This window comes from Miniopterus schreibersii (genome assembly GCF_964146895.1).
Source record: "Miniopterus schreibersii genome assembly, chromosome: 1".
NCBI lineage: Eukaryota > Metazoa > Chordata > Mammalia > Chiroptera > Miniopteridae > Miniopterus > Miniopterus schreibersii.
In genome coordinates this window covers 128,345,830-128,359,324 of record NC_138101.1, presented here as the reverse complement: position 1 = coordinate 128,359,324, position 13,495 = coordinate 128,345,830, and the positions used below count along the sequence as shown (strand labels likewise).

The window sequence follows — 13,495 nt, the reverse complement described above, 5'->3', positions numbered from 1 at the left end:
ATGTGATGTTCAGCAGACCCATCACATCCAACGTTATCTTAAATCAGGAGTAAAAAGCATCGAAATTTGTCATTATGTTACTTATGTCATTAATATTATTTTATTTATGTTTATCTATCCTTACCACTTTTCTATTACTCCCCAAATCACTACACTCTGAGAATCCAAAATCCTCATGGAAAATCTTGTGAGTGTGCCACCTCATGCCTCTGGTTTAATTCAAATAATGCAACAATAAAAAACTAAAAAGGGGGGGGAGTGCAGAATATATAAATGTCTTCTAGCCTGTTAGTTAAATGTTTAGGTAAATAGGTAAAGAATTCTTCTCTCCCAAAAACAAATGGAGAACAAACAAATTGTAATTTTTCTGTAAAAAGATATTTAATTTTTGTAATTTTTTCTCCTTAGCAGATATATTGGTCAAGGTGTTTGGTTGCAATCAACAGAATCTACTTTCACTATGTTAAGCAGGAAATTGATACATTAAATTATACTGTATTATTATTTTTTTAACTTATCTTTATTGTTTAAGGTATTACAGATGTCCCTTTTTTCCCCCATTAATCCCCTCTACCCTGCATCCGCCCCACCACCCAGGCCTTCACCACACAATTGCCTGTGTCCACGGGTTATGCATATATGCATTTAAGTTTTTTGGTTAATCTCTCCCTACCCACTCCCCCTTCCCTGCCTTCCCTCTGAGATTCATCAGTCTGTCCCATGCTTCTATGTCTCTGGGTCTATTTTGTTCATTATATTCCACATATGAGTGAGATCATGTGACTAAGGCATACTGTATTAGGAAACTTACAGAATTGTTGGGAAAGCTGGAGAAACAGACTTGAGGCTATGGTCTAAAGCTAAATCACGCCAGAGAAGTCGCCATCACCACCCTCGATGCCACTTCCATGTGAGGAGTGCATCCTTGCCACCAAGCAGGGTGTCTCTGACACAAGCCAACAAAATGGAAGCTATTCTGTTGGGTTGCTCATCTCTGAATTGAAGTCTTGCTCAGATGGTCTGTGTCCTAGATCAAAAGTGGCTGAAGGTTTTTTTTTTAATAAATATAATAACTATTTATATTGAATGCTTTCTAAGTTAGACTGTTCTAAATGCTTCGCAAGTATGAAATCGTGAATGCAAGAGTCATCTCAGCTCTCATCTTTAACAAAACTTTGAAATTTTTCTCATCCTTCTACAAATTTCTTTCCTATTTTTTTCCTTTGATTTTTGTAAACTTTAAGCTTTAGTAAGTTATAATTGATAGTACAATAAACTTTACATATTTGAGATGTATCATTTCGTAACTTTTGACATATGTGCACACCCATGAAACCATTACTGTAAAAAGATCGTGAACCTGCACCTAGCCCCTAAGTTTCTTTATACCCCATGTGACCCACTTCACCTCCCTCACTCCCCTGTCCCAGGCAATATGGATCTGTTTTCTCTTGTTTCAGATTCATTTTAATTTTCCAGATTTTCATTTTCCAATATTCATTTTCCAGTTTTATTTATATGAATGGAATCATACTCTATGTATTCTTCTTGTCTAGCTTTTACTTAGCACAATAATTTTGAGGTTAATCCACATGATTGTATATATCAGTAGTTCATTCCTTTTTATTTCTCGATAATACTCCATTATGTTTATATAGCATATTACACTTACCCATTCATCTGTTGGTGGATACTTGGGTTGTTTTCAGTTTGGGACCATTATAAATAAACCTATCAGTATTCATGTACAAGTCATTGTGCAGACATGTGCTTTCATTAGACAGATGCTTTCATTTTTCTTGAATAAATACCTAGAGTGGAATGGCTGGGTCAAATAGTAGGTGTATATTTTACTTTTAAATAAATTGACAAATTGTTTTCAAAAATGGTTATACCATTTTACACCAGCACAAGCAGTGTTTGAGAGTTCCAGTAACTCCAGATTCTCATCAACACCTGGCACAGGCAGTCTTATTAATTTTAACCCTTGCATTGGATGCTTATTGTAGGGTTTTTGTTGTTGTTTTTTGTCTGTTTTGTTTTTAATTTTATTTTTGTTTAAAATATTACAGATGTCCCTTTTTCTCCCCAATGACCCATTCCACCCCGTCCCATCCCCCTCCCCAGTCCCCACCATTGCCTGTGTCCTTGGGTTGTGCGTATATGCACATAAATTCTTTGGTTACTCTCTCCCCCTCCACCCACCCACCCTCCTCCATCCCTCTTATATTTGTCAGTCTCATCTATGCTTCCATGTCATTGAATCTATTCTGTTCATCAGTTTATTAAGTTCTTTCGATTCCACGTATAAGTCAGATCATGTGATGTTTGTCTTTCGCTGCCTGGCTTATTTCGCTCAGCATAATTTTCTCCAGGTCCATCCATACTGTCCAAAGGGTACGAGATTCTTCTTCTTTACAGCTGCGTAGTATTCCATGGTGTAAATGTCCCACAGCTTTTTATCCACTCATCTACTGATGGGCACTTGGGCTGTTTCCAGACCTTAGCTATTGTAAACTGTCCTGCTATGAACATTGGGGTACATATATTCTTTCTGATTAATGATTCAGGATTCTTAGGATACATTCCTAGGAGTGGAATCACTGGGTCAAAAGGCAGTTCCATTTCTAATTTTTTGAGGAACCTCCATACTGTTTTCCATAGTGGTTGCACCAGTCTGCATTCCCACCAGCAGTGTACTATGGTCCCCTTTCTCCACACCCTCGCCAGCACATGTCGTTTGTTGATTTGCTGATGGCAGCCATTCTGACAGGTGTGAAGTGATATATCTCATTGTGGTTTTAAATTGCATCTCTCTGATGATTAGCTACATTGAGCATTTTCCCATGTGTCTCTTGGCCATCCATATGTCCTCTTTGGAGAAGTGTCTATTCAAGTCCTTTGCCCATTTCTTAATTGGGTTGTTTGTCTTCCTCTTGCTGAGTAATATGAGTTTTTTGTACACTTTGGAAATTAACCCCTTATCAGATACATCCTTGGCAAATATGTTTTCCCAGACTGTGGGGTTCCTTTGTATTTTGAGGCTGTTTTCTTTTGCTGTGCAGAAGCTTTTTAGTTTGATATAGTCCCATATGTTTATTTTTTCTTTTGTTTCTCTTGCCCTAGGAGATGTATCAGTGAAAAGTCCACTACATGGTATGTCTGTGACTTTACTGCCTATGTTTTCTTCCAGGATTTTTATGGTTTCATGACTTATATTTAAGTCTTTTATCCATTTTGAGTTTATTTTTGTGTATGGTGAAAGTTGGTGGTCTAGTTTCATTTTTTTACATGTATCTGTCCAATTTTCCCAGCACCACTAATTGAAGAGACTGTCTTTACTCCATTGGATATTCTTTCCTCCTTTGTCAAATATTAACTGACCATAATGGTGTGGGTCTATTTCTGGGTTCTCTGTTCTGTTCCATTGATCTGTATGCCTGCTGTTGTACCAATACCAGGCCGTTTTGATTACAGTGGCTTTGTAATACAGTTTGAAGTCCGGTAATGTGATCTCTCCCACTCTGTTCTTTTTTCTGAAGATGGCTGCAGCTATTCGGGGTCTTTTTCGGTTCCATATAAATTTTTGAAATGTTTGTTCTAGGCATATGAAATATGCTGTTGGTATTTTAATAGGAATTGCATTGAATTTATAAATTGCTTTGGGTAGTATGGACATTTTAATGATATTAATTCTTCCAATCCATGAGCATGGTATATTCTTCCACTTGTTTAAATCTTCCTCTATTTCTTTTGTCAGTGTCACGTAGTTTTCTGGGTACAGGTCTTTTACACCCTTGGTTAAGTTTACTCCTAGGTATCTTATTTTTTTAGTTGCAATGGCAAATGGTATTGCTTTTTTAGTTTCTCTCTCTGAAAGTTCATTATTGGTGTATAAGAATGTCATTGATTTCCGGATGTTGATTTTGTATCCAGCTACCTTGCCAAATTCGTTTATCAAATCTAGTAGTACTTTGATGGAGTTTTTAGGGTTTTCTATGTACAATATCAAGTCATCTGCAAATAATGACAGTTTTACTTGCTCCTTTCCAATTTGGATACCTTTTATGTTTTCTTCCTGTCTGATGGCTATGATGAAGACTTCCAGTACTATGTTGAATAAGAGTGGTGAAAGTGGACACCCCTGTCTTATTCCTGTTTTTAATGGAAATGGTTTTAGTTTTTGCCCATTGAGTATGATGTTGGCTGTAGGCCTGTCATATGTCGCCTTTATTATGTTGAGGTATGATCCCTCTATTCCCACTTTGCTGAGAGTTTTTATCAGAAATGGGTGCTGTATTTTGTCAAATGCTTTTTCTGCGTCTATTGATATGATCATATGATTTTTGTCCTTCATTTGGTTTATGTGATGTATCACATTTATTGATTTGCGGATGTTGTTCCAGCCTTGCATCCCTGGAATAAATCCCACTTGGTCATGGTATATGATCTTTTTAATGTATTGCTGGATACAGTTTGCTAGTATTTTAGTGAGGATTTTAGCATCTATGTTCATCAGGGACATTGGCCTGTAATTTTCTTTCTTTGCGGTATCTATATCTGGTTTTGGGATTAGGATGATGCTGGCCTCATAAAAAGAGTTTGGGAGTTTTCCCTCCTCTTGAGTTATCTGGAATAGTTTGAATAGAATAGGTGTTAATTCTTCTTTGAGTGTTTGGTAAAACTCGCCTGTAAATCCATCTGGTCCAGGACTTTTGTTTGCTGGGAGTTTTTTTGATTACTGCTTCAATTTCATTAGTTGTTATCGGCCTATTCAGGTTTTCTGCCTCTTCTTGATTCAGCTTTGGAAGGTTGAATGCTTCTAGGAATTTGTCCCATTTCCCCCATGTTGTCCAATTTGTTGGCATATAGTTGCTCATAATATTTTCTAACAATCCTTTGTATTTCTGTTGGGTCAGTTGTTATATCGCCTCTTTCATTTCTGATTTTACTTACTTGGGTCCTCTTTCTTTGTTTCTTAGTGAGTCTGACTAAAGGTGCATCAATCTTATTTACCTTTTCAAAGAACCAGCTCTTCGTTTCATTGATTTTTTTGTATTGTTTTTTTAGTTTCTATGTCATTAATTTCTGCTCTGATCTTTATTATTTCCTTCCTTCTACTTCCTTGGGGCTTTTCTTGCTGTTCTCATTCTAGTTCTTTTAGTTGTTGTGTTAGATGGTTCATTAGACCTTTTTCTTGTTTCTTGAGATAGGCCTGTAATGCTATGAATTTTCCTCTCAGGACTGCTTTTGCCATGCCCCATAGGTTTTGGGTTGTTGTCTGTTCATTTTCGTTACTTTCCATGAAGTGTTTGATTTCTTCCTTGATCTCATTGGTAACCCATTCATTGTTTAATAACATGCTATTTAGCCTCCATGTGTTTTAATAATTTTGAGTTTTTTTATAGTGGTTGATTTCTAGTTTGATGGCATTGTGATCTGAGAAAATGCTTGATATGATTTCAATCTTCTTATATTTGTAGAGACTTGCTTTGTGCCCTAACATGTGGTCTATTTTTGAGAATGTTCCATGTGCACTTGAGAAGAATGTGTATTCTGCTGCTTTGGGGTGAAATGTTCTATAAATGTCAATTAAATACATTAGGTCTAGTGAGTCATTTAAGGTCTGCATTTCCCTGTTGACTTTTTGTCTTGATGATCTGTCCAATGCTGACAGTGGGGTGTTAAAGTCCCCCACTATGATTGTGTTGCTGTCAATCTCCCCTTTAAAGTCCCCCAAGAAATTTTTCATATATTTAGGTGCTCCTATATTGGGTGCATAAATGTTTATAAGGGTTATTTCCTCCTGTTAGATTGATCCCTTTAGTAATATGTAGTGACCATCTTTGTCTCTTGTTATGGTCTTTATTTTGAAGTCTGTTTTGTCAAAAATAAGAATTGCTACTCCAGCGTTCTTTTCCTTTCCATTTGCATGGAATATTTTTCTCTATCCTTTCACTTTTAGCCTGTGTGAGTCTTTTGGTCTCAGGTGGGGCTCTTGTAGACAGCATATATTTGGGTCCTGTTTTCTTATCCATTCAGCTACCCTTTGTCTTTTGATTCGACCATTTATTCCATTTACATTTAAGGTTACCTCTGATATCAACTTATTTAATGCCATTTTTCCCCTTTATGCTGATGTACCTTTCTCTCACTATTCCTTCTTTTTCTTAAAGCAGTCCTTTTAGCATTTCTTGCAATGCCGGTTTAGTGGTACTGAACTCCTTTAGCCTTTTTTTGTCTGGGAAGCTCTTTATTTCACCTTCAATTTTAAATGATAGCCTCACTGGATAAAGCAATCTTGGGCGCAGGTTCTTGCTTTTCATTACTTGCAGAAATTCATGCCATTCCCTTCTGGCCTGAAGAGTCTCTGTTGAGAAATCAGCTGTCAGCTTTATGGGGGTTCCCGTGTAGGTCACTGCTTGTCTCTCTCTTGCAGCCCTGAATATTTTCTCTTTGTCCTTGGCATTTGTCATTTTAATTATGATGTGTCTTGGAGTGGGTCTCTTTGGGTCCCTCTTGTTTGGAACCCTCTGTGCTTCCTGAACTTGTGTGGCTTTCTCCTTCGCCAGCCTAGGGAAGTTTTCTGTCATTATTTCCTCCCCCAAGTTCTCTATCCCTTGCGCTCTCTCCTCCCCCTCTGGCACTCCTATAATGCGAATGTTGTTTCGCTTCATGTTGTCCCAAATCTCCCTTAGACTGTCCTCATGCTTTTTAAGTGTTTTTTCTTTTTGCTGCTCTGATTGTGTGATTTTTTCTACCTTGTCTTCTAAGTCACTTATTCTATCTTCTGCTTCATTGAGCCTGCTTTTAATTCCTTCCAGTGCGTTCTTGATATCAGATACAGCATTCTTTATTTTTGTCTGAGTTTTGTTTATGGTATGGATCTCTTTTTTCATGTTTTCACTAAGGTCCTCGATCTTATCACCTAGTGTCTTCTTAAGTTCCTTGAACATCTTCATCATCCATACTCTGAACTCCGTTTCTGATAACTTGCTTAACTCCATCTCATCAAAGTCTTTTTCTGGCAATTTTCCCTTTTCTTTAATTTGGGCGTTGTTTCTTTGTCTCCCCATTTTGTAGGTCTTAGTGTTTGTATCTATATATTAGATATATTTGCTGTCTCCCAGTCTTGTGGGATGGGATTTTGTCTTATGGGTCAAGTGGAGCCCAGAGGTGTGTTTTCCTTATACTTGTAAGCTCTTTGCTCTAAGCGTGTCCCTCTTGTGGGTGTCCCATTTGTGGTTTCTTTATGTTCTCCTGTTGTGGTTGGGTCTAGATTATCACTGTTCAGTCTTTGGGAGGACCCTCTTCTCAGGTTGGCTAACTGTGTCTCAGCCCCAACCTCATCATGTAAGCTGTTGTACAGGTGTTGGCAAGGCAGGACAATACACAACTAAACTTCCAGGAAACAAGAGCTATCTTACAAAATATCTTGACAGTCACAATGAAAACAACCCACATGAAAATAGAACTGGGAGAGTGAAGGGAGCACACACCAAAAAAAAAAATGCTTAAAAAAAAGAGAGAAAGAAAAGTAAGGCTTAGAGAGAGAGATGTATATCGTTGTTAATACTGGTGAGAATTTAGAAAATAATAATAAACTAAAATGTAAAAAATAGAGAAGCTACTGGGAGATAACAGAAGCAGAGAAAAGATTCTGAAAGAAGGGCCAGCAAAAAAATTAAGGAAGAGAATAAGAATAGGATAATACTTGAAAATGAGAAAACAAAAATACAATAAAGAGAATAAGAGAAACTAACCATCGAACAAAAAGACAGGAAGACAGAAGAGAGAATAACAAAAGAATGAAAGAAAAGTAGAAAAAGAAAAAAAAAGAATAAAAGTTATGCCAATGGATCGAGAGGAGAGAGAGATAAAGTCCAGGCAGGGAGGGAGTCCAGTAAGAGATTTGGTGGAAACTATAGAGGAAAGCAGTAAACTTGGTTATAATGATAAAGTCCCAGTCATTAAGCAGGGATTTCAAGAAAGTCTTGATATTAGAAGCAAGGATAAAAAAAAAACCAAAAAACAAATAACCAAAACAAAACTAAAAACAATCTAAGCAAGAAAAAATTCTTTTATAAAAAAGACGGGAAAAAATTTAGTTAAAAAAATGTTTAAAAATATATATATTATTATAAAATTTAATAAAGAAGAAAAAACAAATTTTATCCCCTTTCTCTTCTTCCTAAGGAAAAAAGAGAAAAAATAAACAAACCCACAAACAAAAAACAAACAAACCAAAAAAAAAAAAAAACCAAAACCAAACAAAACAAAAAAACAGAAGAAAAAAAGGAAATGAGATGAGTTTCTTCTGGGCAACTTATGTTGTCTGAGGCTCACTGTTTTGTGGGCTGATTTCTGTTCTCCTGGGAGGTACTTGTGTATCAGCCAATGTGAGGAGCCGTCTAGGTTTGGCTCTGGTGTCCTTAGGTAAATGGTTGATCTGAGGCTCTCCGTGGACCACCTCCTCTTGTCAACTATTTTGCAACCTTGTAGTTGCCTGATATTACTCCAGAGTCTTTTGTAGAGTCTTTAGGGTGCAGGGTGGCTAGTGTAGCCGAGGGTATCATTCCCCTTAGAGGTGTCGCTGTCAGGCTCTCACTCTGCAGGAGTTAGTCTCTGCTCCACCGCCAGCTCCTCAGTCTCTACCCTGTCCTCTGATTCTAGTCCCCCAGGCTCTGTCCTGCTGCAGCTTCAGATTGATTTCAGCCTGTTGCCTTTTCTGTATGGGCCGTTTCAGCAGCCTGGGCCCAGTGGGCTCGACTAAGAACACATTCTGGTGAGCCCTCTGCCTGCCCAGCCCCCAGCAGGGGTTTTCAGCGTTTCCTCCAGCTCCCAAGCAACAGTCCCCGAGAGTCTTATTCTTGTAAAGTCCTCCTGTGAGCTGCTCTCCCTTCCCCCTCAGGACTGTGCCCTACGGGGGTGTCTGGGGCCTCGGTGAGCAGGACCCGCCCCTTTCCTGTTGGGGGGCGGTGCTCCCGGCTGCAGGAGAGGCCGGTGGGCTCCACCCCTCCCTGCTCAGCTCTGGTTGGCTGGTCGCACCAGGCCCGCCCCTCAGACGGTCTACTGTGCAGCCCCCAATCCCAGCCTCCGCTGGTCTGTCCGCGCAGGGCACGCCGGGAAGGTGGGAGCCAGCTCCTCGATCAAACTCACAAATGCACAAAGCAACACACAGGCAGAGAGTCCGCCCTGCAAGGTCCCTCCGCCCCCGCACCAAGGCCCCCAGCGGGAGGGGACCCAAAGTCAGCTCCACGCAGCTGTCCCGCACCGCTGGTCTCAGCAAAGCTGGAGCAGCTTCACACGCCACCACGGGGCCCCTCAGGGCTGGTCACTGATCCCAGCCTCTTGGCACCAAGAGCTCAGGGCGGGAGGACACCCTCAGGGCTGGTCACAGATCCCAGCCTCTCCGCACCAGGAGGTCAGGGCGGGAGGGCTCCTCCCCTCCCCCACACCCTGTAGATTCAGTGCTTTCTGGGGCTCAACACAGTGCCCCACAGGGAGGCAGAGGGTCCCCGTGTGTGGCTGCTCAGCGCAGTCCTCTGGTCCCTTACCACTCGGGTGCCACAGCCCTTGGGACAGCCTTCCCTATGGTCGGCACCCAGAGCACTAGACGCTGGTCGCAGCCGCCACTAGCAGCTTTGTTTCCTAGGAAGGCGCCATCCCCTCCCTGATTCACTGCTCCCTGGGTCCCTCTGCCCTGTGCGCGGGGCGCCCCTTCCCCTCTCGTCGCTCCGGGTGTGGGGTCCCTGCTTTTGGATGCCGTCCGCACTCCCAAGGGGAGGGAGCTCTGCAGCCTCCAAGCCTCCAGGCTCGGAGCCCAGCACAGGCTTCAGGGGGATCCCCCTTCCTACGCCCCCCCTCTTACCGGACTCTGTGATGTCTCCTCAGTGCTCCCCACCCGCACTCGTCCACTCAGGTGTGTTTCTCTGGTTTTCCCAAGCCGGCTGCGTAGGATTTTAGGAGGAAATCTAGCCTGTGGCTGGGAGAGGGGGCGCTCTGCTGCTTCTCGCAGGGCTGCCATCTTTCCTCTCCTCTATTATAGTTTTAATTTACTTTTCCCTATTGAGTAGTGACATTGAGCATATTTTTGTGTGTTTAATTGCCATTCATGTATCATCTTTAATAAATTATCTGTTCAAATCTTTTGCACGTTTTTAATTGAGCTGTTTGTCTTAGTATAACTAAGCTGTAAGACTTTGTTATGTATTCTAGATACAAGTTTTTGTCATATTTGTTAAATATGTTTAACAAATATTTTCCTCCCATTTTGTGGCTTGCCTTTTCATTTTCCTAGCATTTTTTCAAAAAGTAAAAGTTCTTCATTTTGATGAGGTCCAACTTTTTGAGTTTTTCTTTTACAGTTTGTGTTTTTTGTGTAGTATTTACAAAATCTTTGCCAAACCCAAGTTAACGAACATTTTTTTCTATGATTTCATCTAGGAATTTTATAGATTTAGCTCTTACATTTACATCTATGATCCATTTTGGCTTAATTTTTGTATGTGGTGTGAGAATAGGGTAGAGGTTCATACCTTTGCACAGACTATTCAATTTTTCTAGCACCATTTGTTGAAAAGATCATCCTTCCCCTGAATTTCCTTAGCGTATTTGTCAAAAGTCATTTGACCCAACCTATCTGGATCTGCTTATGGACTCTCTATTCTATTCCACTGAACCATATGTATATCTTTGTACCAACTCCACAATATGTTGATTCCTGTAGCTTTATAATAAATCTTAAAATCAGATGATATTAATACTCCAACTTTGTTCTGTATATGTGTATGGGGGGGGGGTCTTCTAGGTCCTTTGCATTTTCATACAAATTAATACAAATTTTAGAATCAGCTTGGAATTTTAATTCTGATTTCATTGAACATATGGTTCAATTTGTGGATAAATGACATATTTATAACATTGAGTCTTCTGACCCATGAGTACAATACACCTTTCTATTGATTTAGGCTTCCTTTAGTTTCTCTCAACAATGCTTTGTAGTTTTCAGTGTACATGTCTTGTACGAATTTTGTCAAATTTATCCCTAGGCATTTCATATCTTTGATGCTATGATAAATGGTATTGTTTTTATTTTTATTTCCATTTCTGATTATCTACTGCAATTGGTTTTTGTATATTGAGTTTGTGTCTCCAACTTTTCTAAATTTACATATTAGATGTGTAGCTCTAGGTCAATTCCATAAAATTTTCAATATGAATGATCATGTCATCTGTGAAAACAGATACTTTTAGTTGTCCCTGTCCCATTTCCATGCCTTTTTTTTTCTTGCCTGGCTAGAATTTCTGATTCAATGCTAAAGATAATTGGTAAGGGGGCTAAGAATTTTAATTTAGGTAGGCAGAACTTACTAGTTAGGAATTTTCCCAAATATAAAAAGACTACTCAAAAGGGGATAGAGAATCACAGATATGACAATCACTCTGGGAGAGAGAGGAGATTTCCAAATTGGATATTTCTACAATAGGTTAAGAAAATGAACTAAGAGGTAAAAGTATATATAATCCTGAAGACAGGAAAGTAAAATTTTGCACACCTAGGTTTCCTTGAAGACATGTTTCCTTGAAGACATGGTTAATAGAAATATGGACATTAAAGGTGATCTGATGAGGTCATAGAAGGAAATGAAGAACATGTTATTAGACACCAGAAGAAAGACAATCTTTGTTATAAAGTGGCAGAAAACCTCACTGACTTGTGTTCTAGTGTTGAGTGGAAAGTAGTACCTATAAGCAATGAACTTAGATAATTAGCTAAGTAGATTTCTAAGCAAAGTGTGAAAAGGAAAGCCTGATTTCTCCTTACTGCTAATTATAAAATGCAAGAGGAAAGAGGTACATTGAAGGAGGAATATTAAGCAAAAAAGAACCAGCATTTAATGATTTGGAAAATTCTCAACCTATCCAGGTAGCAAAAAGTTAGAAAGGGTGCTCCTAAAGAGAACACCAATGGTGTGGCTGAACAGACTTTTGCTAAAGTTAGGCATGTAACTTATGGATCCAAGCAAGTAACTCAGCAGAAGGAGGGAATAAAGATGAGGTTATCCAGGAAATGTCTGGTGAAGACCCCTTGAGTGATGTCTTGGATCCCCATGAATTGCACAGACCAGCAAGGTATTTGAGAATGTTATACCAGCAGAAACACTACGAGCCTGGAATGAACATACAGCCCTGGGAGGAAACGAAGGAAGAATAAATCCAAGGGTAAAGCCATGGATACAGAGGGCACCCATAGGCCCAGAGGTGGAGCATCAAGCCATAGATGGTTGTTCTCCGGCCTTGAAACCTAATGGGATTTGCTATGCTATTGTTAAACACTGGACCCTAGTGGCAGAGTTGCCCACAATGTGTTCTTTAATAAATTTATTTTGTACACGTTTATGATATATGGGGATTCTCAAGTGTAGGCCCCAGCATTGGTCCCTTTTTGCAAGGGTCAAAGTCTAGTGTCCTTAAGTAGTTATGAAAGGGAGAATTGCAACGACATTATACAGGGGTGGGCAAAAGTAAGTTTATAGTTGTGATTACACGAAAGTTTATTTTTGTATTATTGTTTATTATTTTATTATTTTCCATATGAACAACTGTAAACTTACTTTTGCACATCCCCATATTATATTATTATATATATTATATTATATTATATTATATTATATTATATTATATTATATTATAAATTATATTATATTATTATATATTATATATATATTTTTTGAATCCACAATCTTTTTAATAACAAGTTAGGATCTGGGGTTAATTTTTGTAGCCGCAGCTGGCCTGTCGGCCTCTTGCGCGCTGGAACTTCCAGCCCTTGGATCGTTGGTAGGGCTTGGCGTGGCCGTGGGGGTTCCTGGGCCCTTGCCGAAATGCCTGTACACTTCTCGGCCCTTGCGAGGACCAGAAAGCAAGACAGTGCCACAGCCCTTGGGGGAGTCCAGGGCCAGCTGGTCAAAGGTGAGGATCTTGCCCCCAGCCTCGAGGACGCGAGTCCGGGCGCGGCTGCTCACACGAAGTGCACACACCTACCTCCTGGACACGCACGTCATCAGTCATAGTCCCCACGACCACCGCGGTTTTCCCTCCCGGCCGGGAAGCTTCATCTTCTGGATCATCCGGGAAAGGGACAGAGGTGGCCGGTGGGTGCGACTCCTGAACAACCTCTTCAGCACCACTGGGTTGAAGGTGGAGTTGGTTCCTTTGGCCAGAAACCTGTAGAGCTTGACCAGCAGCCTTAGGTAGATGCCCTGGTTCTTGGGCTCCTTGCTCCAAATATATTATATTTTTAAATGGTCTCATTTTTTATCTGGTTTATCCTTAGCTCAAAACATTGTCATAAAACAGTGTAATTTTTGCTACAGGTCTCTATTTTTACTTACTTATAAAAAGTAAATGCTAAATGTTAACCTTCTAAATGCATCGAGAGCTAAGCGATTTTATGCGGCTGTTATCTGGTGAAAGTCAGATAAGTTATTTG

General features: G+C 39.8%; 1 pseudogene across 1 annotated transcript; it reads right to left on the bottom strand.

Moving 5' to 3' along the window:
- Nucleotides 1–12,774: 12,774 nt before the first annotated feature.
- Nucleotides 12,775–13,289, bottom strand: LOC308548434 (large ribosomal subunit protein eL18 pseudogene; annotated as a pseudogene). The gene has a single exon. The product of its transcript is annotated as a large ribosomal subunit protein eL18 pseudogene (transcript).
- Between the last annotated feature and the right edge of the window lie 206 nt (nt 13,290–13,495).